At 38.8% G+C, this 25,843-nt stretch overlaps 1 pseudogene; it reads left to right on the plus strand.

The window, feature by feature from the left end:
* The first annotated feature begins 1,550 nt into the window (after positions 1–1,550).
* LOC143645228 (putative monooxygenase p33MONOX pseudogene) lies at positions 1,551–4,311 on the plus strand (annotated as a pseudogene).
* Positions 4,312–25,843: the final 21,532 nt, after the last annotated feature.

The raw sequence follows: 25,843 nt of genomic DNA on the forward strand, positions 1-25,843 counted from the left end.
AGGGAACCCAGAATAAGAATGAGGGCCTTTAATCCTGTATATCTTAATGTAATGCCTGGATACATCCCAGCGTATATTAAGCAGATATTAAGCAGATAACCAAAAGGTACGGCAAAGTCCCTTGAGGGTTGGGAGAAAAAATATGGAACTACTAAACTTTAACACCAGGGAAACCCCTGATACTGTGTCAAACATTAGGGGCACCCAAATCAATAGGCCAATCCCTTGCTCTTGAGGCTTGCTCTTACAAAGCTTATGTATGTAGCGGAGAAGCTTAGCCTACCTATAGGTATCCCTAAGAGTTACCTCCAGAAGACCTCTTTTGTTGCTCAGATGTGGTCTCTCTCCCTCTAAGCCCATTGCAAGTGAAACCATTGCCCTTCCCACTATGTGGGACATGACCCAGAGGTGAAAATCTCCCTGGTGGTGTGAGATATGACTCCCAGGGATGAGCCTAGCCCTGGCACCTTGGGATCAACAATGCCATCCTGAACAAAAAAGGGAAAAGATGTGACAAATAAGGTATCAGTGGTTGAGAGAATTCAAAAAGAATCAAGAGGCTACTCTGGAGGCCACTTTAACGCAAACTTCAGTTAGACATTGCTACCTATTATAGCTTGCCAAACCCCAACCAAAACCATTCCTGCCAACCCTAAAGAGCACCTAGGGAGCTATATGAGATTCTACAAAGCTTCCATGCACTAGGGTAACTTTTCAGAAAACTACAACCTCCAGATAGGTCCCTAGACGAGATAAATCCTGAAATCCAGTTTCTCCAGAACATCAACTAGTTCTATTCCCTCATCCCATATTATTGACAAACCCTCCCAATATGAAAAAGTTAGAATGGGTGTAGCCCAAATACCCCTAAAGAGCGGGAGAAAGATCAAAAGTGGATGGAGGAGTTATACAGAGAAGGTAGGGCTTAACAAACAAATATGATTACTGAATCATTATATTGATATTTCTTTTAGTCTCCAGTATCTTAGAGTAACTAGAAGTAAAAACCTAAATTTGTGGCATTGTAACTCATCCCAAACTCTGAAATCTGTTGTACAACTAATTGTTGCAGTGTGCTTTCAAATTTACTGCTTTTTTGTATATGTTATTTTTCATTAAAAAGAAAAAAGGTCAATTGTGATGATAAATGCAAGCTATATGATAATATTTTGAACCACTGATTATACACTTTGGATGATTACACAGCATGTGAATATATAATATATGTCAATTTAAAAATTAATAGAAGGCACCAGAGAAGCTTTATCACTAAGGTTGCCAGCCACAGCCCATAAGCCTGTGCTCTACAGTCAGTACCCAAGACCTTCAATATTGCTGCTAGCACAGGGCTGCCCACAACATAGATTGGGTCCAGACAGTGTCTTGGGAGGCGTGGGCCCTTGGAGCCTCTTCAGTGTCGGAGGCAGTAAAGAAACAGAACTTCTGGATGGACTCTTCTCATGAAGCTTTGCTAATTTGCAGGAGCTGGACAGTATTCCTTATTACTAGCTGTCAGCATAATTGTCACATCATTTCACTGTGCACTTAAGCCTCGTGGGCCTCTAGGAGAGATGTTCCTGCCCATCAAGATGTACAGCTGCACTGCTGAGCATTCAGCTAGGATGATGCCACTGAGAACCTTATGACCGTGACTCCTCCATCAGACATGGGCAGCATTCCCTGGAAGCTAGCGATTCCAAAGTGCAAGTATCAGCTCCTTGCCACAACGGATGAAGGAAAGAAGGCCGGTGAGTCCTCCCCTGCCACGACCCTATCACTGGCCACTGAGATTATGGACAAGCTCCAGATGGTAAAGGCAAAAGCTCTGCACATCATCACGGAATTTTCTGATCATGAAACAGACGCAGGAGAGCACTCCACGTTTTGAGCAACAAGCAAGCCTGAGAGGTGCCAGCTACACACTCCACAAAGGTCCTGCCACCGAGGACACCAAGTACCTTCGAATGCCAGAAGCATTCCACAAACTAAAGTTCAGCATGGAGAAATAAGAAAAGAGAAGTAGACTGCACCTGCCTGTGCTACTCCAAGCAACACTCCCCATTCTTCCCCCTAAGCAGAAATCCGGACCTGAGTTCACTTGTGCTTCTTCCTCAGCTCTACCTGGCCGAAATTTCAAGCACCATGCTGAACACTGCATGCCTTTTTTATGCTGTTCGTTTTGCCTGGAATGCTACCCCACATTCCACTTCTTATCTGACCTAATCTTTTCATCCTTAAAGGCTTAGTTCAGTTGCCCTGCCCGGTCCCTTCCTCTCTCCTACCTTGCCTTTCACAATGTTTCTCCATTATGAAATCCCATAGAACTTTACCTATACCTTTCTTCAAACATGCAACATTTGCTTTTCATTTCAAATCCCGTGATTGATTACCCTAAAAAATCAAAATTTAAAATACAAGATGGCACAATGAATAAAATAATGGTCACATATATTCCCACCACCCAGAAACACCAACCCTCTTTTTTAACGGAAAACTTTAACTGCCTAAAGCAAAGGTGCAAGTAAACATTTCAGGTTATCATATAATACTACAATAAAAAATTCCAACAGTAAAATGAAATGCATTATAACTTTGCTTCTCTATAATATCTCTATGTTTCAGAATCACCGACTTTTAGCAGTTTACATTTACTTCCATAATTTTTAAAGAAGTGAAACAAAACAGATAAAGTTCTATGTAACCACACATTCTTCCAATCAGTCTTATTTCCCTTTTCAATATCCAGCGGCAACTGCACTGAGCCTAGTGTGTCTTTCCACTCCATTCTCTAAAATTTTATATGCATACACACATATATCAATGGTTTATATGTTGCTTCAAAATTTACATTAACAGTATCTTAATGTAGATATTATTTTTCATCTTCCTGTTATCACCCAAAAATATGCTTTTGATACCAAGTCAGGTTGATATATGAATATGTTACATTTTATTTATACGATCCTCTGTGATGAAAATTTAGGTGACTTCCACTTTTTTGCCATCACAAACAATGTTGCAGAAGACATCCTCATACTTGTTTCTTCGTACATGTGGGTGACAGTTTTGTTGAGGTACATATCCAAAAGTGTATTCACTGGGTCATGAGGTATGTTTCTCATCAGGTGCTTTTCATTTTTAAATCAAAGTTGGACTTCTTATAGTACTTCTGGATCCAAGAAAATCAAGGGATGTGGCTGGATATTTATAGAAGTGTCCTCAAACATTTTGTGATGACAACAGGACAGAATAAAAGGTGACTTCCAGGTTCTACACCAACCAGGACACTGTGATACATATACACAATTCTGGCAAACTCCTACTCAACCACCAAACCCTGCCACTCTCCCCCTCTAAAAAACAGAACTTACATGTAGGCTTCTTTGTGAAGTCTTTCCTCTTCCCTATATACTCACTTAGGTGCTCCCTCTCCTGTTCATTCCCCCCACTGGAGCTCTGGCAGGCAAGAACCCATGTATTACAATGCAAGGTACAGGGGTAGACATAAAATATTGAGGAAAGGGCATTCAGATGAGCCAGACGATGCTTAGCATTAAAAAGCAGGAGAAGGACTCAAACCAAAACGCAACTGGGAGGTGTTAGATATTCTTACCTATGGGAATGGCTTGAAGAACATAATCTGTAGTAAAAAATTTACCTAGTCATTGCGTAGAGGATTGAGCCGCAATGTGGCAAAACACGTCAATCACCGCAGTGACATGTTCAGAACTGAGTCCAAGATAGTTACACCGGTCACGGATAGAAAGAACTGTATTTCTTAAAGAATAGTAACAGCACCTGAGATTTGTTGGGCCTTTGTTCTAGACTACGCCACCACCACCACCGACATGTGGAATTTTCCCCATTTCGCTGCTGTGCAAGAGACTTAGCCAGAGTAAGTGAGTCTCTGGAGGTCACACACCAGGGCAGCGGCAGTGCTGAGCTTCCAAAGTTAGATCTCTAAAGCCCGGGGCTGCCCAGCGGATCTCGCTTCCCTGGTCCGAGGATATTCCCTTCTCTTGCAAGGCGGGGCAGGAATAGTTCCCTGTCCCGAGGCCTCAACTCAACTTACTGGAGTTCATAGACCCTTTATCAGGCTGCCGACCCCTTCCAGGGCAATCAGTTAGGGCCCCTAAGGGCGGAAGAAGGCGCGTGGCGGCGGCCCTGAGGGCAATGGGAACGCGGCTGGGAGTCGCGGGCGGCGGCCGGAGCCCAGCTGAACCTGGAGTGGAAGCGGCTGAGTCACGGCGGGGGCAGGAACGCGGCCAGTTTGGAGAGGCCCGGGGGACAACAGCGGCCCCTCCCCATTAGTGAGCAGTGACGCTGGGCGACCCGCGTCTTTAGGGCGGTCGGGAACCACAGCAGAAGACCGTGACCGGAAGAGCTGAGTCAGCGCAGGGGACGCGGGCGAGGCCAGCCGGGGGGTGGCGACGAGCTGCGGACGTCCGCTCCGAGCTGCGGGGCGCCGATCCCAGACTGTGCGATGACCGCCCGCCCTGGAGAGATGGGATTAGGCTCCTGGTTTCGGTGCTGAAATTGTATTTTGGAATCATGAAATGGCCCCAAACAGCAAATGCTATAGGGAAGCTTCAGTGGAAGCTCCTGACCTTGGAGTTTGAAGATCAGAGACTTGCCTAAAACCAAAAAAGATTTGCTTCAGTTCCAAGGTGCAGTAAATAACAGTTAAAACACTCGCGTGTACAATTATTCCTAATGTAAAAGCATGACTTTCTGAATTCCAAGAGAATTTCTGACGCAAAAAGGTCCAGTGAGATGGGTGCTTTTAGGGAACTCTCCAGAGCTCCCTGGTAATTTTGCTCTGAAAGGGACATGGACTGAATAGTTTCTCTCTCATTCAAATCCTGTTCCCTTCTTCTGTTTCTTTCCCCAGTTGCTTACCCTCTTCTACACTGAAGCCAGAATCCATTTTTGAATAATTATGCTTTCTTGTTTTTGTTGAGATTTCTTCTTTAGTCAACAAGCACTTAACTGAAAAAGAGATAAAGCTTCAATCATACATAAGACAGAAGCCAATCTGGTTAGGACTAAATACGGCTTAAAGAATGACAGTGTCTGTATTTTAGAACTTCACCTACTGTATGAGAGCAATGGAAGAGAGTTTTATTTTGTCCAAAACCTAAAGTTTCTGTAGCACACGATCTAACTCAACCTGTCTGGATAGTTCGTTTAAACAACCAAAATACTTGAAGCCCAGAATGGGAACAATACATCCCAGAGTGTGTTAGGTAGATAATTAAAAAGTATTGGCTTCGCTTCCGGGTGCCTGCCCATGCAAAAAATAAATGGGATGGAAGAAAAAAATGAAACTATTAGTTTTTCCCACCTGGGAAACCCAAAATAATCTCTCAGACACTAGGGAATTCCAAGTCAATAGGCCAAACCCTTGATCTTGATCTTGAGGTTGGCTCTTATGAAACTTAATTCTGTAGTGGAGAAGATAAGACTACCTATAATTATGCTTATGAGTTACTTCCAGAGAACCTCTTTTGTTGCTCAGATGTGGCCTCTCTCTCTCTCTCTCTCTCTAGGCCCAACTCTGCAAGGAAAACCACCACCCTCCCTACTACATATGATGTGAGTCTCCCTGGCAACGTGGGACATGATTCCCAGGCATGAGCTGGGTCCTGGCACGTGGGATTGACAATGCCTTCCAGACCAAAAGAGGGGAAAAAGTAACAAAATAAGGTGGACAAGAGAGTTCAAATAGAGGCCAGAGGCTATTCTGGAGGCTATTTTTATGCAAGCTTCAGCAGGATATTGCTAATTGCTACAGTTTTCCAAAGCCCAACCAACATCATCACACCCTAAAGAACACCCACAGTTCTGAGATCCTACAAAAGTTGCATGCACTAAGTTTACTTTTAAGAGATTGAAAACCTACAGATGGTTCCTAGGCCAATTAAGTCCTGAACTTCGAGGGGACACTTCTCCATGTACATCAGCCAGTCCCATCCCCCTATCCCATATTGTCGACACCCCCTTCTAAACAAGAAAAAAGTTAGAATGGACATAATCCAAATATCTCTAAGGATTGGAAGAAAGATCAAAGGAGAAGGAGGAGTTAAGGAAGTTAGGATTTAACAAATGACCATGACTACTGACTATTGATATTTCTTTTTAATCTCCAGTGTCTTGGAACAAGTAGAAGGAAAAACCTGAAATTGTGGAACTGTAACTCATGCCAAACTTTGAAATCTATTCTATAACTAATTGTTAAAATGTACTTTGAGGTATGGGCGGGAGTGCAGCTCTTGTGTCCTCTGAGACACTCAGAGGAGACATTTGCTTGGCTGGCCCTCATTCATTCACTTATTAGGAGACCTGCAGCCTGCGGTGTTCCGGTGTTCTGCATGACCTATGTGACCTAGTGTTCCGGGTCACCATCTCAAGGTTTAGCCTGAAGGTCAAAAGGTCTGTTTCCCACACTAGACTGTGAATAATAATGACACCTAACCTCTAATGCTGACTGGATCCCAGGTACTGTTGTAAGAGCTTTGACATACATGAGCTCACTTAATTAAATGCCCACAACCACTGTGTGAGACATGAAAACTGAAGCTCTGGCAGTCAGTAAGAGGACAAGGAGGCAGATTCTCACCATAGAGACAGAAGGTTCCTAGATTCCTGATGACTTCATAGAACCACCTCTTCTATGGACATTCTGCCTCTCAGCTTTTTTTTTTTTTCTGCAAAAGTAAAAGAATCCCTTTTTAAGCCACTCTTTGGTAGGGTCTTTGTTGCTTGTAACAATACAGTTCTTAATTGGGACACAAGCACTACCCGTGAGAAGCTCAAAGTGGGGAGAAAGGAGAGAGATTTTTTTCAAAAGACAATGAATAATCAATGGTTGCCTGGGGCTCAGAGCCAGTGTGGGAGGGATGAATGGTTGGAGGATGGGAAATTTGGGGGGTAGTGATACTGTTCTGTAATGGTAGATACATGACATTATGCAATTGTCAAAACCCGTAGACCTAATGTAAACTATGGACTTTAGTTAATAATAATGTATCAATAATGGTTCATTAATTGCAATAAATGTACCACACTAATGCAGGAGGTCAATAACAGAGGAAATACTGTGCAAGAGGACAGCGAATATATGGGAATTCTCTGTACCCATTGTTCAATATTTTTGTAAACCAAAGCTGCTCTAAAAATAGTCTGTTAATTTTTTAAAGGCATATATACAATGAGGAAAGTAGCATTAGTGTGATATTCTTCCCTAGCAGGTGCAACCTATAAATAAGTTAAACAGCACAAACCCAGTGAGGCAATTGGTAGCAGTGGAGATGTGGATGCTATTTGACAGAGGACCACTTCAGAGTAACGGGGAGAGACTGTGCAAGTGACACTCTGTAGAATTTTATTTTCTTGTTAAAATTTGGAGCGGTCCATAAAACCCTACTCATTGTGGCATTCCTGCATCTTAGTGGGCTCCCCCTGGGTATTCACAGGTGATCTCTTTGCAGAGTCAGGGACAGTTGTTCTTTTAAAATTTTTTTATTAATTAAAAAAAATTTTTTTAAACATAACAACAAACAAACGCAAGCATTCTTACCATATGATCGTTCCATTCTGCATACGTAATCAGTGGTTCCCAGCGTCGTCACATGGTTGTGTATTCATTGTCATGGTCATTTCTTGGAGCATCTGTATCGTTTCAGAGGGGGAAATAAAAAGAAAACAAAAAATTCATACATATTGTGCTGGTTTGGAAGGATGTATGTACCCTAGAAAAGCCATGTTTTAACCCTAATCCCATTTTGTAAAGGCAGCCATTTCTTCTAATCCCTATTCAGTATTATGTGTTTGAAAGTGAAATTAGATCATCTCCCAGGAGATGCGATTTAATTAAGAGTGGTTGTTAAACTGGATTAGGTGGAAGCATGTCTCCATCCATTTGGGTGGGTCTTGATTAGTTTACTGGAATCGTATAAAAGAGGAATCATTTTGGAGAATGAGAGAGATTCGGAGTGAGCAGAGAATGCTGCAGCACCACGAAGCAGAGTCCACCAGCCAGTGACTTTTGGAGATGAAGAAGGAAAACGCCTCCACGGGAGCGTCATGAAATCAGAAGCCAGGAGAAGCTAGCAGATGATGCTGTCTTTGCCATGTGCCCTTCCAGCTGAGAGAGAAACCCTGACTATGTTCGCCATGTGCCTTCTCACTTGATATAGAAACCCTGAACTTCATTGGCCTTTTTGAACCAAGGTATCTTTATCTGGATGCCTTAGACTGGACATTTCTGTAGACTTGCTTTAACTGGGATATTTTCTCAGCTTTAGAACTGTAAACTAGCAACCTATTAAATCCCCTTTTTTAAAAACCAAAAAAAAAAAAGTACTTTGAAATCTATTGCTTTTTTGTATATATGTTACATTTCACAATAAAAATGTTTAAAAGTGACCTACCGATCATACTATAAAAATTTTTCATAAAAAGAAAAAAAATCATACCTAATTGTAGTCACTAACCCAAAAACCACAATTATTTTTGTTGCTTTCCTTAGGTTTTTATTCACAAAGACAGGTTTTATATAGGTGTAGGAGAACTATTTTACTGTTTTCAGGTTATGTTATGTAAACATTTCCCCACATCTCACAGATTTTCAGAATCATCCTTTTACATAATTGTATTATGCTCATGACATAAATTACTAAACTACTTTCCTACTGGTGTGCTTGGAGATTGTTTATGGACTAAAGTTGGTTTATTTGCTTGTTTCTGATTGTCAGTCTTTCTCCTCTATTGGGAAACATTCATACTGGGCAAAATGATGGAACCATATAATGAAAAGTGGCTGCCAAACACAGCACTGCAGGAAAGCTTGCTTTCTTTTTTAAAGTTGGCATAGTTACCTAAATTTTTTTTTTTTTTTCCTAGGCAGGCACCGGGAATCGAACCTGGGTCTCGGGGCATGGCAGGTGAGAAATCTGCCTGCTTAGCCACTGTGGCCCACCCTAATTCCCTAAATTTAAAAAATATTTTCTCCCACTTTGATAATAGCAGCCTTTCTTTAATGCTATAACTGTGGCATGCATCTAAAAAGATAGACCTTCCCAGGAGTCAAACAGAAGTGGGATTCAGGGTTGTGTCTGGGACATTTTCAGATTTTCACCAAACAATTTGGTATTCAACCTAAGCACCACTATTGATTAGCTACATCCTTAGAGCAAGTTATGTGTCCTGTCTCAATTTTCGCATCTGAAAAATTGGGATAATAATAGTATTTTCATCACAAATTGTTCTGAAAATGAGAGATCATATTTGTAAACTAAATGCTTAGAATGCTGCCCACACATGGCAAGGGCTCAGTAAATGTCAACTTACAAATAAATGTTATTGTCTTTTTTGCTGTTAAAGAGAACAATGGCTTGCCTTGGGTAATGACAAGTAAAGCCATAATGGTTGTCAAGGCTAAAGTGCTGGGAATATTTCTCTGCAAACTCTTCCTATCAATTGAAAATTAGCTCAACACGTAAGTCTTTCTTTTCTTTTTTTTTTTTTTTACATGGGCAGGCACCGGGAATCAAACCCGGGTCCTCTGGCATGGCAGGTGAGCATTCTTGCCTGCTGAGCCACCATGGTCTGCCCTGTAAGTCTTTCTTAATCAGATTAGTGATTTCATAGTAAGAGAAAAAATGGATAAAGCTCAAAATATATATAATGTCACAAGATCTTTTGGGCAAAGTCTTATAATTAGAAACTTGGACCTGTGCAGGGCCGTGGAACTGAAGTTTGGGGAGAAGAAGGACAAGAAACTATGACTTTTCATCTTACGCTTTTCTAGACTACTTTCTAACCATGCGCATCTATTGTTTGCTTTTTCTTTTTCTTAGATGTGTAGCCTGAGCGTTGCTTTTTAGTCATTCTGCTTGATGGATATTCTGTCTGAAAACTACATAATCTAAGAATCCCGCATCTGTCTGGTTCCGGTGTATCACACACTGACATTTTGCTCTTAGACATTGTTTACAGCTGCTGCTATTCATTCATTCATTCAATACATATTTGTTAAGTGGCCATTATGTGCCAGGCACTATGCTTGGTACTGAAGACATTCTTCAAACAGCCAACCAAAATTTGGGACATGTTGTATGCCAGTGACATAGGGTAGGATTTCATTAAAGACTTCTCTGATTGTGGGTCCTTGAGCTTATTGTCAGAGAATCCAAGGAAGCTGTAATAAGAAGTAGCTTTCTTTGCAAAAGGCTGGGGCCTAGAACATTCTTTTTCAAACTCCAGGATCCTACACTTGTGAAATGGAGGCAGGACCAATTCTGGGCCCTGTGGTGATGAGGAATTCTATCCCACTGACACTGCTTTTCTGGAGCTTTGTATCACAGGGCCCCATGGTTGTTTTTGTTTTTGTTTTTTTTTTAACTTTTTTTATTAATTAAAAAAATTAACAAACAAAACATTAAGAGATCATTCCATTCTACATATACAATCGGTAATTCTTAATATCATCACATAGTTGCATATTCATCATTTCTTAGAACATTTGCATCAATTTAGAAGAAGAAATAAAAAGACAACAGAAAAAGAAATAAAATGATAACAGAGAAAAAAAAGATTATACATACCATACCCCTTACCCCTTGCTTTCATTTACCACTAGCATTTCAAACTAAATTTATTTTAACATTTGTTCCCCCTATTGTTTATTATTATTCCATATGTTCTACTCTTCTGCTGATATAGTAGCTAAAAGGAGCATCAGACACAAGGTTTTCACATTCACAGAGTCTCATTGTGAAAGCTATATCATTGTTCAATCATCATCAAGAAACATGGCTACTGGAACACAGCTCTACATTTTCAGGCAGTTCCCTCCTGCCTCTCCACTACATCTTGAACAACAAGGTGATATCTACTCAATGCGTAAGAATAACCTCCAGGATAACCTCTCAACTCTGTTTGGAATCTCTTAGCCATTGACACTTAGTCTCATTTCACTCTTCCCCCTTTGGTCCAGAACGTTCTCTCAATCCCTTGATGTTAATTCTCAGCTCATTCTAGGTTTTTTTCTCAGTCCCTTGATGCTGAGTCTCAGCTCATTCCAGGATCTCTGTCCCACGTTGCCAGGAAGGTCCACACCCCTGCGAGTCATGTCCCACGCAGAGAGGGGAAGGGTGGTGAGACTGCTCGTTGTGTTGGCTGGAGAGAGAGGCCACATCTGAGCAACAAAAGAGGCTCTCTTGGGGGTGACTCTTAGGCCTAAATTTTAAGTAGACTTGACCTATCCTTTTTGGGGTTAAGTTTCATATGAACAAACCCCAAGACTGGGGGCTCAGCCTATAGCTTTGGTTGTCCACACTGCTTGTGAGAATATCAAGAATTCAACTTGAGGAAGTTGAATTTCTCCTCACTCTCACCATTCCCCGAAGGGGGCTTGCAAATACTTTTCTAGTCACTGATCAAATCACTCTGGGATTCATCGGGGCATCACTCTGGACAAACCAACAAAATCTCATCTCCTACCTGAGATTCCAAGTACTTATGACATTCACTCAAACTATCTACATGAGTTATATTAGGAAATGCTCTAGTCAAAATATAAATTTTGTAACAAATAAACATTTTTTGCTTTAGTCTCACACATAAGGTGACATTTTAAAGTATTAATTATCATCTATTTTCAACACCCTGCAATAATGACATTCCTTTGTTCTTCCTCAGGCAAAAACATTTCTTAAATTTGTACATTGTACGTTTCACTATTATTATACACTCTAGGCATTCCTAGATTATACCATCTCAATCTTTACCATCTATCTTTCTTTCTGATTTCATTTATGTCCCCAGTCCTCCTCCCTCTATCATTCTCACATGCAGGTTCATTCAGTATTTTAACATAATTACATTACTGTTAGGTAGTATTGTGCTGTCCATATCTGAGATTTTATATTCAGTCCTGTTGCACAATCTGTATCCCTTTAGCTCCAATCACCCAATATTTCACCCTATTTCTATTTCCTGATGGTCTCTGTTACCAAGGAAATATTCTAAGTTTATTCACTAACGTCAGTTCATGTCAGTGAGACCATACAGTATTTGTCCTTTTGTTTCTGGCTAATCACACTCAGCATAATGTCCTTAAGGTCCATTCATGTTGTTACATATTTCATAACTTTATTCTGTCTTACAGCTGCATAATATTCCATCTTATGTAAATTTCACAGTTTGTTTAGTCAACTCTCTGTTGATGGACATTTTGGCTGTTTCCATCACTTGGTAATTGTTAATAATGCTGCTATAAACATGTAAATGTCCATTTGTGTCCTTGGCCTCGTGACCTTTGAGTAGAGACAGCATATACATGGGTCCTGTTTTTTAATCCATTCTGCCAGACTATGTCTTTTGATTGGAGAGTTTAATCCATTAACATTATTACTGCATGGGTAGTACTTTCTTCTACTATTTTGCCTTCTGGATTTTATATGTCATATCTAATTTTCCTTCCTTTTACCTTTACTCATAGTCTTCCTTTCTACACTCTTCTCCACACCTCTCTCTTCTGTCTTCGTATCTGTCTCTAGAGTTCCCTTTAGTACTTCTCGCAGAGCTGGTCTCTTGGTCACAAATTCTCTCAGTGATTTTTTGTCTGAAAATGTTTTCATTTCTCCCTCATTTTTGAAGGACAATTTTGCTGGATATAGAATTCTTCGTTGGCAGTTTTTCTCTTTTAATAATTTAAATATATTATCCCACTGTCTTCTCACCTCCATGGTTTCTGCTGAGAGATCTGCGCATAGTCTTATTGGGCTTCCCTTGTATGTGATGGATTGCTTTTCTCTTGCTGCTTTCAAGATCCTCTCTTTCTCTTTGACCTCTGACATTCTGATTATTAAATGTCTTGGAGTATGTCTATTTGGATCTGTTCTCTTTGGGGTATGCTGCACTTCTTGGATCTGTAATTTTAAGTCTTTCATAAGAGTTGGGAAATTTTCAGTGATAATTTCCTCCATTAGTTTTTCTCCTCCTTTTCCTTTCTCTTCTCCTTCTGGGACACCCACAACACGTATATTCATGCGCTTCATATTGTCTTTCAATTCCCTGAGTCTCTGCTCATATTTTTCCATTTTTTTTCCTATACTTTCTGTTTCTTGTTGGATTTCAGATGTTCTGTCCTCCGGTCCATTAATCCTATGTTCTGCCTCTCGAAATCTACCATTGTAGGTTTCCATTGTTTTTTTCATCTCTTCTACTGTGTCTTTCATTCCCATAAGTTCTGTGATTTGTTTTTTCAGACTTTCAATTTCTTCTTTTTGTTCCTTCCTTGCCCTTTTTATATCCTCCCTCAATTCACTGATTTGGTTTTTGATGAGGTTTTCCATGTCTGTTCGTACATTCTGGATTAGTTGTTTCAGCTCCTGTATGTCATTTGAATTGTTGGTTTGTTCCTTTGACTGGGCCATATCTTCAATTTCCTTAGTGTGATTTGTTATTTTTTGCTGGCGTCTAGGCATTTAATTACCTTAATTAGTTTATTCTGGAGATTGCTTTCACTTCTTTTATCTAGGGTTTTCTTGCTGGTTGAATTTGTTGTCTATCTGTTCTTTGACATTCTGTTCAGCTTTATCTGAACCTTTAGCTTAGGTTTTGTTTAACAGAGGAGAATTTTTCAGTTCTTGTTTTCTTGTTTCTTGCCCTGCTTGTGTGGTACCTTTCCCCTCCACACACTTAGGAGGGTCTGCTTAGATATTATAGACCCCAGCCAGATTTTCCCAGACCAAACTGGCCTCCTATCAGGAGGAAAGAGTCACTTGCGTCGGTTTTCCCTGAGCATGAGACCCAGCAGGTTGAAAGACTTTCCTGTGAAGTCTCTGGACTCTGTTTTTCTTATCCTGCCCAGTATGTGGTGCTTGTCTGCCTGCAGGTCCCACCAGCATAAGATGATGCAGCACCTTTAACTTTGGCTGGGGGTTTGTTGGAGACAGAGGAGAGGTTGTAGGCTGTTTTTTTTATTATTATTATTAATTAAAAAAATTAACTAACACAACATTTAGAAATCATTCCATTCTACATATGCAATCAGTAATTCTTAATATCATCACATAGATGTATGATCATCATTTCTTAGTACATATGCATCGATTTAGAAAAAGAAATAGCAAGACAACAGAAAAAGAAATAAAATGATAATATAGAGAAAAATAAAAATAAAAATAAAAAATACAAAAATATATAAGAAAAAAAAACAACTATAGCTCAGATGCAGCTTCATTCAGTGTTTTAACATAATTACATTACAATTAGGTAGTATTGTGCTGTCCATTTTTTTTTTTTTAGAAATCATACCATTCTACATATGCAATCAGTAATTCTTAACATCATCACATAGATGCATGATCATCGTTTCTTAGTATATTTGCATCTGTTTAGAAGAACTAGCAATATAACTGAAAAAGATACAGAATGTTAATATAGAGAAAAAAAATAAAAGTAATAATAGTAAGAACAAAACAAAACAAAACAAAAACCTATAGCTCGGATGCAGCTTCATTCAGTGTTTTAACATGATTACTTTACAATTAGGTATTACTGTGTTGTCCATTTTTGAGTTTTTGTATCTAGTCCTATTGCACAGTCTGTATCCCTTCAGCTCCAATTACCCATTATCTTACCCTGTTTCTAACTCCTGCTGAACTCTGTTACCAATGACATATTCCAAGTTTATTCTCGAGTGTCGATTCACATCATTGGGACCATACAGTATTTGTCTTTTAGTTTTTGGCTAGACTCGCTCAGCATAATGTTCTCTAGGTCCATCCATGTTATTACATGCTTCATAAGTTTATCCTGCCTTAAAGCTGCATAATATTCCATCGTATGTATATACCACAGTTTGTTTAGCCACTCGTCTGTTGATGGACATTTTGGCTGTTTCCATCTCTTTGCAATTGTAAATAACGCTGCTATAAACATTGGTGTGCAAATGTCCGTTTGAGTTTTTGCCCTTAATTCCTTTGAGTAGATTCCCAGCAATGGTATTTCTGGGTCGTATGGCAATTCTATATTCAGCTTTTTGAGGAACTGCCAAACTGCCTTCCACAATGGTTGTACCATTTGACATTACCACCAACAGTGGATAAGTGTGCCTCTTTCACCGCATCCTCTCCAGCACTTGTCATTTTCTGTTTTGTTGATAATGGCCATTCTGGTGGGTGTGAGATGATATCTCATTGTGGTTTTGATTTGCATTTCTCTAATGGCCAGGGACATTGAGCATCTCTTCATGTGCCTTTTGGCCATTTGTATTTCCTCCTCTGAGAGGTGTCTGTTCAAGTCTTTTTCCCATTTTGTAATTGGGTTGGCTGTCTTTTTGTTGTTATGTTGGACAATCTCTTTATAAATTCTGGATACTGGACCTTTATCTGATATGTCGTTTCCAAATATTGTCTCCCATTGTGTAGGCTGTCTTTCTACTTTCTTGATGAAGTTCTTTGATGCACAAAAGTGTTTAATTTTGAGGAGTTCCCATTTATTTATTTCCTTCTTCAGTGCTCTTGCTTTAGGTTTAAGGTCCATAAAACTGCCTCCAATTGTAAGATTCATAAGATATCTCCCTACATTTTCCTCTAACTGTTTTATGGTCTTAGCCCTAATGTTTAGATCTTTGATCCATTTTGAGTTAACTTTTGTATAGGGTGTGAGATATGGGTCTTCTTTCATTCTTTTGCATATGGATATCCAGTTCTCTAGGCACCATTTATTGAAGAGACTGCTCTGTCCCAGGTGAGTTGGCTTGACTGCCTTATCAAAGATCAAATGTCCATAGATGAGAGGGTCTATATCTGAGCACTCTATTCGATTCCATTGGTTGATATATCTATCTTTATGCCAATACCATGCTGTTTTGACCACTGTGGCTTCATAATATGCCTTAAAGTCAGGCAGTGCAAGACCTCCAGCTTCGTTTTTTTTCCTCAAGATGTTTTTCGCAATTCGGGGCACCCTGCCCTTCCAGATAAATTTGCTTATTGGTTTTTCTATTTCTGAAAAATAAGTTGTTGGGATTTTGATTGGTATTGCATTGAATCTGTAAATCAATTTATGTAGGATTGACATCTTAACTATATTTAGTCTTCCAATCCATGAACATGGTATGCCCTTCCATCTATTTAGGTCTTCTGTGATTTCTTTTAGCAGTTTTTTGTAGTTTTCTTTATATAGGTTTTTTGTCTCTTTAGTTAAATTTATTCCTAGGTATTTTATTCTTTTAGTTGCAATTGTAAATGGGATTCGTTTCTTGATTTCCCCCTCTGCTTGTTCATTGCTAGTGTATAGAAATGCTACAGATTTTAGAATGTTGATCTTGTAACCTGCTACTTTGCTGTACTCATGTAGGCTGGTTTTAATGGCTTCAAATTACCAAGCACTGGTGTCTGAATTCCTTGATGGAGGGATTCCACCTGGGTGGGCCTTCACCCCTCCCCTGGGGAAGGCACAGGCTCCAGATAAGCCCCCCAAAAAGCTCACTTCTGCCTATGCCTGGGGCAGTTGCAGCCTGAAAAGTCCTGCCGCTGTATCCAGATGCAGTCAAGCCTTTGTAGATACACAGCCACAAAAACCTGTTTCCTTCTTTATTCCCCCCTTTTTCTGTCAGTCCTGTCCCCTTGGTGCCGGGGCAAAAATGAGCAACCTCCGCTTTGATCGGGTTCACCTAAGCTGGGGGCCTATTTTTAGTAGTCAGAATTTGTTAATTAGTTCCACAGTTGGCGTTTGATTGTGCCCAGTCACTGCTGCTGGTAAAGTCCTTTCCTTTCCCTTCTGGGAAGTGGCCTGTGGGGGAAGGGCGCTGGCCGCCACAACTTTGGGAACTCACGGTTTTGGGGGGTGCTCGCAGCCGGTCCAGCTGGTCCAGACTGGGGTACGCTGTGTGTCTGGTCACTGACGTGGCCCCAGGAGCTGTTCTGTACTGTTTCTGGTTATTTAGTAGTTGTTCTGGAGGACGAACTAAAACGCGCATGTTGTTAAGCCGCCATCTTGACCTCCCCCATGGGTTTTTGAAATCTGTTCTATAAATTTGCCAGAGGATTCAAATCAATCCAATTAAAAACCATGTACTGGGTGCTTATATACTTATAAACACTGGGATAAGAATGGGAGATGAGCCAAAGGTGAAAACAATATAGACCTTGAAGCCCATCATCATTTTTTGGGAGTCTTAAATCTTCCTGAAGACAGTTCTGATCCAGACACTTCTCTTTTTAAAATCTTTAATGGGTCTCTTATGCTTTTAGATTTTTTTTTCATCTTGAAAAACACTTAATAAATTTTAGCTGAGTACCAGACACTATGCCAGTTGGTGATACCATTTCAGAAAATTCTCTACTGAAGGCAATGTTATTAGTGACATTTGAATCACCAACACAGCATGTGTTGTATCAGTCTGAATTTGTAACTGTAGCATTTATGACTTTGTTATATGTAGTTGCAAGTATCTGACTACTGCTTATGAATTCTAGCATAGCTGTGAATGAGCAATTACCTATTGAAATACAAGTTATTTATTACAAATACTTTCCTTTTATTTTATATTTTATCATATTGTAATTAGAGCACTACTGATTTTTAAAAATGAATGCAGGTAGTTTGTTAGACTATAACATCTAGAAACCTCATTTCAGGAGAGTAATGTAGAGAGGACGTTATAAAAAGGGGTCTGATAGGGTTAAGTATTATTCTATTCAAATAAATCCAAATGACTTACTCTAGCACTTAACGGCTGTCTGGGTTATCAGGTTTATCTTCTTTGCTACACCTAAGATCAGGCCAAATTGCTTTACTTGATATTTCCTGTTTTGGAGCAGTGCCTTCCACAATCCACATTGTGGATTGAGCAGCCAAACCCACTTCTAGAGCAGTTATCAATCTTACTAAGAACTAATTTCTGCCCCAGCTGTTTTATCTACCATGGATACCTCTGAAGAGGAAGGGGTCTGATATAATCAATCTCCACTAGTGGCTGGTTGATCTCCTCAAGGGATGATATAATATCAAGGGCTTACATCAGTCTTTACAGCTGGCAAATGGTCATTCATTTGTGGCAATAGACGTATCAGCCTTGGTTAGAAGGAGCCTATGATATCAGGACTGTGTGTAGCTCCATCCCTGCTATCATGGTCGCTCCATTAACAGACAGATTGTGCAAGTACTAGGGTGACTAAGGAGAATCTTGCTGACATACACAGAACAAGTTATACTGTCCACCTGGTTTCTAAGTGCATCCTTTGTATGTTTGCCTCTCTGGTGAACTTTACTCATGAGACACAAAGATCGACATACTCTGTGCCTATTTCTTTAAGTCCATCACTTCTCTAGAACTCCTTGTCCCCATCTCCCAATATTTCTTCTTCTAGGGCACTGATTGATTACACAAAGCATTCACCACTGAGAGTCCATGTACATCTACATCTCAGACATCTTATCTCTCCATACAAAGTGAATGAACAAACATACTGGTCTCAACTCTACCCACCAGAACTATTTTCCTTCACCACCGTTCTTTAGGGCCACCCTTGAGCAGAGCTGTAGTGCAACATAGTTCATTTTACATTAAAACCAGCATATTATGCTGATCCTTTGTGAACCAGGCCCCCATCATTGAAGTGAGTTGAGGGAGAGGTTTCAGTGCTGTACAGATAAGTGGCATGGACATTGGAACATCTGTTCTTGTAATTTATTTAGGCTTCTGATTCTGCTTAGACCCAATTACAAATGTAACATTTCCATCATACAATGGAATGCTTGATCTTATGACATGGTAGAGGTTACAATGCCCAACACATTATGGGAGCTCTGGCTGTAGTGTCACTGGCTCTCTGAGGTCCCAGTAACACACTAGGAGCTGTTTCTCAAACCGTTACAAAAAGGTCCAGATAGTAAATATTTCATAGTTAGGAGACCATGTACGGTCTCTGCCACATATTCTTTTATATATATATATATAAAACTTTTATATTATATATATATATATATCTTTAAAAATGTAAAAACCATTCTTAACTGTGAGTTGTAATAAAAGAAAAGCAGATTACAATCTGAATTTAACCAACAGGCCATAGTTTGCGGAACCCTAGAAATGTGCTGCAGCTTGCTTTTAGAGCTTGTCAGAGATACCATACAGCAGTTTTATCTACCAGGGATACCTCTAGCACTATCATATCTACAGAATCATATTGATTCAAGTGGAAAGACAACTATTTTTTGTTGTTAATACCTTGGACCTGCTATGTAGCAGGTTCCTGTATTGCTCTAGGTCTCACTCAAAGTTCGGAGTTCTCCTAGTTGTCTAATAAATGGTTACAACAGTATTTCCAAATACAGTTTATTCTTTCCCCCAAATTGAAAAAAGTCAGCCAAACAGTGCTTCTTTTTCTCTTTATTGTGCAGGTGAAGCAACTTGTCCTTTAACTTAGAAGGGTGCCCCAGACCATTGAACCCCGAACAACCTCACCAGTGTGGCTGTCCCTTAAATCTTCATGAGGTTCGTCTTTTGCCCTCTGGTCTTTATATGTATTACTAGAGCATTTGGGGAATTTACCACTCTTGCTCGTCAGATCCAATATGCTGTTTTCAGTGTATTAGACCAATGTGATATTTTGCAGAATGTTAAGAGATTAAGGTCACTGTAGACAGAGAGCAGGAAAATTGACACAGCCTTGGGACAAGACAGTAAGTATGTACTAATGTCTTTCCCATTAGAACACAAACTGCTTTTGTTTCTTACACTCTATAGAGCCATAGCCACATAACAGTTGGCAGAAATGTGTTGGTGTGTTGATATATTCCTTGTGTTCAAGCTTCAAAAGAGCCATCCCCATGGTAGCCCGATATTGTGAATGTAATTAATACCACTGATCAGTATACTTGAAAGTGATTCAAATGGGAAATTTTATATGTTACCAGAATAAAAGTAAAGAAAAAAAAACATAACATAAAACTATACAATGCAAAATGATCATGGTGATCAATACACAACTATGTGATGCGGTTTTGAGCCATTAATTGTACACCATGTATGGAATGTTTGCATGCTAAGAATGTTTGTATGTTTGAATGTTAAGTTTTATCAATGAAAAAATCTATACAATTCAAAGAGAGAAACCTAATGTAAATTACGAACTATATTTAATTATATAATTATAATAATATTGCTTCAATTGTAACAAAGGTTACCACACTAATGCATAACACTAATGATAGGAAAAATTGTGTGGGTGAGGGGGGGATACATGGCAACTTTGTATTTTCTGCATAATGTTTCTGTAAACTATAATTGCTCTAATAAAAAAAAAATTAAGGAAAAAAATTTTTAGAAGAGCCATCCCTGACAGGGTATGTGCACCCTGTTTCAGGTGTTCTTGCCAGACCATTGAATCTTAGTTGGGTGAGGGCATCCAAATCAATAAATTCTCACTTATCCAGCCTTATATTCCATGCCCCCACACCCTCAAGATACCCTTCTTTGGTTTTTGATGATACATATTAGCCAAGTTCTGTAATTTTTTTTTGGTGTGTAATCTATTTTCTCTTAGAGCAGGAAGGATATTTCCCCTTCTGAGCTGTGCTGAGACCCTGATTATAAGTACCAGCCTGGAGGCAATGAAGGGTGACAGGGTTAGATCTTGAGGAGGACAAGGGTCATCTTGTGATGCTTCTACTGCAGGTTAGGTCTTCTGCATGGTCCTCAAGTGTGTGTGTGTGTGTGTGTGTGTGTGTGTGTGTGTGTGTGTGTTTGTATGTGGGACTATTTTTGCTAAACGAGAGGATTTATAAGGATCTTTGGTTTCAAAATTCTCATGCTCATCCACCCAAAGAAATTTATCCCATCCAGGGTCCCACTTTCTTTCTAGCAAGACCTGACTTTGACATAAGGGATCTTGTGAGGCTTTGAAGCAATGCTACCTTTAGGATGAGAATTTGGGCTTGATTTTCAGCATAGTTTACCCTACAGGTTATAGATGTTGAGAGTCTCCTAAAATGCTGTCATAGAGGTCCTCTGGCCTTCGTAGTTTAGCTCCAGATGTCAGTTGGCTTCTCTGATCTTTTTTTTTTTCAATTAATAAAAATGCAATTATAAATTAATGCAATTAATAAAAAGTCAGCTCAGTCCACAATCATCATAATTATTGCCCCATGCTATTCAAGTGAATAGTTCAACACTTCCCTTCTACCTGCACCTCATTCCAATCAACCACAGGTGAGATTCCTAGTAAACGTGATGCCAGTGCATGTTAGTCATCAACAGCACTGAAGTTCTCATTACCATATAAATGGTAGGTGACACAATTCTTTTCTAAAGATCTGCTTTCTAAGACCATTTTATGCAACGACATTCTTAGCTTTTATGCAATGACATTCTTAGGTAACAAAGGGAGAAACATTTAATCTTCAATTCCACAAGGTTTAAATTTCCCTCAGCACTTCTGGGTTAAACATGAGCAAACACCCAAGCAGGTGCCCATGGGAATCCAAAATGGATATCAAAGAAGTCCTAAGGCATGAAGCAAGAGATAAATTGAACACGTGAAATGAGGTAATGTTAAGTTGGGACTGCATGAAACTGGTTGAATCCTACACAGAACTGGTTACTGTAGCTGTAGCCAAGAGGATTTGAAGTGGCCTAAGAGAGGTGTAATAGAACCACGAACTTGACTTCTTGACGTTTTGTTCTCTAGCTTAGATCCTTATTACCTCTCACCTTGACTACTGCAACTCACTTTTATCTGGTTTATCTGCTCTTAGTTGCATACCTTCCAAGTCTATCCTCATATTACTGCCAGAGTGACATCCCCAGAATAGGAGTAATTATCTGGTTCAGATAAAAACATGATGACAATAATGATGATGTCAACAATAATAATAACATGCCCTGAACATTTCCCAAATGCCAGGCGCTGTGCTTAGCGCTTTATTGCTATTTCTAATTTGGTTTTCACAACTCACTGAGATAAATATAATTTATTATTTAAATGTTCATAATGAGAAACTGTATCTCATTGAGGTTAAAGAATTTGCCAAAGGTCATACACCTGACATATGGTAGAGCTAAGATTCAAAGCCAGATCTTTTTTATCTGAGACCAAGTTCTTAACCACTCTTTAATACTGTCTTAAAATATCTTTACTTCTAGCACAAGTCTACCATTATTTTGGTATTTTTATATTTTGGACCTAACTGGCCTTTCCAAATTCATCTCTCGCTATTGTCCTCTCCTTTCCACTCCAACATGTCATGTGCTCTCATTACTGTACGTTCCTGCACCAACCGTGCCTTCTTCCCAGGCTGTTCTTCGCCCTTCCTCCATTCAGGGTATTATGCCTTACCCATCTTCTCAGTGCAAGAGATCACATCATATAGTCATCTGAAAAGTCTTCCTAGACTCCTCCTTGAAATGGATAGTTTTGACTTATCTGGTCTTTCCTCTGTTTTGCCTTATTTACTGTTTTTTTTTTTAAAAAGAGAAACAGGGCAGGCCACAGTGGCTCAGCAGGCAGAGTTCTCGCCTGTCATGTCAGAGACCCAGGTTCGATTCCTGGTACCTGCCCACGTGACAAAAAAAGAGAAACAATAGGGTTTTGAACACCTATACATGCATCATCAACATCAAAAAGTCAACATCTTGACATATTTGCTTTACCTAAACTTGTTTTTAAGTGCAATTTTATTGAGATATATTCATATACCATGAGATCCACCCAATGTAAACAATCAATGGTACACAGTATCATCATAGTTGTGCGATCAGCATCACAATGAATTTTATAATATCTTCATTTCGGGAAGCAAAAAAAAAAAAGAGAGAGAGAGAGAAAATCCAAAACATTCTGTACCCCTTATACCTCTATCATTGATCCCTAGCATTGTTGCAGTACATTTGCTACTATTGATGAGAGAATATTAAGATATTACTGTTAGTTATACTCTATAATTTATATATATTTTCCCCATATTCCACACTATTATTAATTCCTTGTAATAGTTTTGTGCATTTGTTCTAGTTCGTGAAGGAAATTTTTAATATTTGTACTGTTAATTACAGTCATCATCACCACAAGATTTACTGACTTATACTTTCCCATATTTTAACCTCCGGCTTTTCTTCTGTTGACATATATGGCTCTAAACTTCCCCTATCAACCACACATACACCCAATTCAGCACTGTTAATTATAATCACAAAAAATGTGCTACCATCACCTTTATCCATCTCCACCCATTTGAATCCAACCTAGTTTTAAAATGCTGTACATCTTAAGCACTGCTCCCCATTCTCTAGCCTCATTCTATCACCTGGTAACCTATATTCTAGATTTTAGGCCCATGAGTTTACGTAGTACAAAATTATTTCATATTAGTGAGATCATATGATATTTGTCCTTCTGTGTCTGACTTACTTCACTCAACATAATGTCTTCAAGGTTCATCCATGTTGTCACATGCTTCAGGATTACATTCCTTCTTACTGCTGAATAATATTCTGTCGTATGTATAAAACACATTTTGCTTATCCATTCATCTTTTGATGGACACTTGGGTTGTTAACATCTTTCGGTAATTGTGCCTTATTTACATTTTTCCTCTTCTTCCCCCTTTTTTTCTTTCTTATTTTCCTTTTCTCTTTTTGTTCTCTTACTTTTGGACCTCAGATGCAGAGTTGAGTTAATGATAATCTCAATTCATAGCACATTATCATCATTGGCCCACTTAAGACTCCCGTTTATACCCCTTCATCTCTGACTCCCATTATCCTCTCCTTCTAACCCAGGGCATCCACTTTAATGTGTTTGATATGTGTCCTTGTATAGTCATAGATCCTTCTAAAACACATAATATTATTTAGTGTGTATGCAGTTTTAAATGACATTTAAAATAACTTTAGTTTTTAAAACTATTTAAGATAAATAGAATTTCATAATGATAAAAAATTTGGTCATCAGGGAATAACCAAACTTTCATATGCAATGTAGAAAAAAATGATTGACAGAATTATAAGAAGAAATAAAAATCCATGATCATAGTTAATTTTTATTTTATTTTTTTATGTGGGACATGACTTCCAGGGGTGTGGAACTTCCTGGCAATGTGGGACAGAAATCCTGTAATGAGCTGAGACTCAGCATCAAGGGATTGAGAAAACCTTCTCCACCAAAAGGGGGAAGAGTGAAATGAGACAAAATGTCAATGGCTGAGAGATTCCAAACAGAGTCGAGAGGTTATCCTGGAGGTTATTCTTACACATTAAATAGATGTCACCTTGTTAGTCAAGATGCAATGGAGAGGCTGGAGAGAACTGCCTGAAAATGTGGAGCTGTGTTCCAGTAGCCATGTTTCTTGATGATGATTGTATAATGATAGAGCTTTCACAATGTGACTGTGAGATTGTGAAAACCTTGTGTCTGATGCTCCTTTTATTTACCTTATCAACAGACGAGTAAAACATATGGAATAAAGATGAATAAAAGGGAGAACAAATGTTAAAATAAATTTAGGGGTGAAATGCTGGTGATTGGTGAGGGGGAGTGGTGGGGGGTAATGGTATGTATGAATTTTTTTCTGTTTTTTTTTTATTTCTTTTTCTGAATAGATGCAAATGTTCCAAGAAATGATCATGATGATGAATATGCAACTATGTGATATTGTGAATTAGTGATTATATATGTAGAATGGAATGATAAAAAGTTATGAATGTTTGTATTTGTTTGCTGTTTTTTGGTATTTAAAAAATTTTTTAAATTAATTTTAAATTTAAAAATTTTTTTTACTTTTAATTTTGAAATTATTCCAGGCTTTGCCAAAATAGTACAAAAATTCCCATATACTCTTCATTCAGATTTCTCAAATGTTAACATTTAGCACATTTGCATTATCATCCTCTCTGCATATATATATATTTGAAAATAAGTTGTAGACGTGATGCCCCTTTACCTTAATTAAATACTTCTATATGCATTTTCTAGATACAAGGCCATTCTCATACTTACAATAGAACAGTGATCAAAATCTTGAAATTAACATTGATGCTATTATTTTGTTATTCTATATTCTGCTATACTATGTATTATGCACAACTTATTCAAATTTTGTTAACTGTCTTACCAATGGCTGTTATAGCAAAATAAATTTTTAAAAAATTTGTCCAGGTTCCAATCCAGTATCACATGTTGCATTCGGTTGTCTTGTCTTTTTAGTCTTTCCTAAATCTGAACAGTTCCCTAGACTATATTTGTCTTTCATGACTTCGACACTTCCTTCAATTTGGGTTTGATTGATACTTCATAAAAATTAGGTACAAGTTAAACATTTTGGCAGAAATACTACAGAAGTGCTTGTGGTGTCCTTCTCAGTGAATCCTGTCCAGAGGTACATGGGGTCAGTTTATTTACCAGTACATGGTCCCATTATCGGTGATGCAAACTCTGATCATCTAGTCTCTGCCAGATTTCTCCACTGTAAATTTAACATTTTTCCCTTTGTAATCATGAAGAATTTTGTGGGGAGAGTCAGATACCACATAAATACATTTATTTATTAGTTGAAATTTGTAAGGAAGAGCTTTCCCTTCACTCCCATTTTACTTATTCATTCATTTATTTATATCAGTATGGACTCATAGATTCACATTTTATTCAACAAGAATTATTCATTACTATCAGTATATAATATATGTGCTCTAATTTTCTCAGACTTGATCAGTGAAAGCCCCTTCAAACTGGTACCTGTGTCCATTCAATACATCCCATTGTTCTTTTAGCACTTTCTTACTTTTAACACAAGACGTAGTACTTTCCATGCTCAGCTCTGAAATCAG

The sequence above is a fragment of the Tamandua tetradactyla genome, chromosome 8 (assembly GCF_023851605.1).
Source record: "Tamandua tetradactyla isolate mTamTet1 chromosome 8, mTamTet1.pri, whole genome shotgun sequence".
Taxonomy (NCBI): Eukaryota; Metazoa; Chordata; class Mammalia; order Pilosa; family Myrmecophagidae; genus Tamandua; species Tamandua tetradactyla.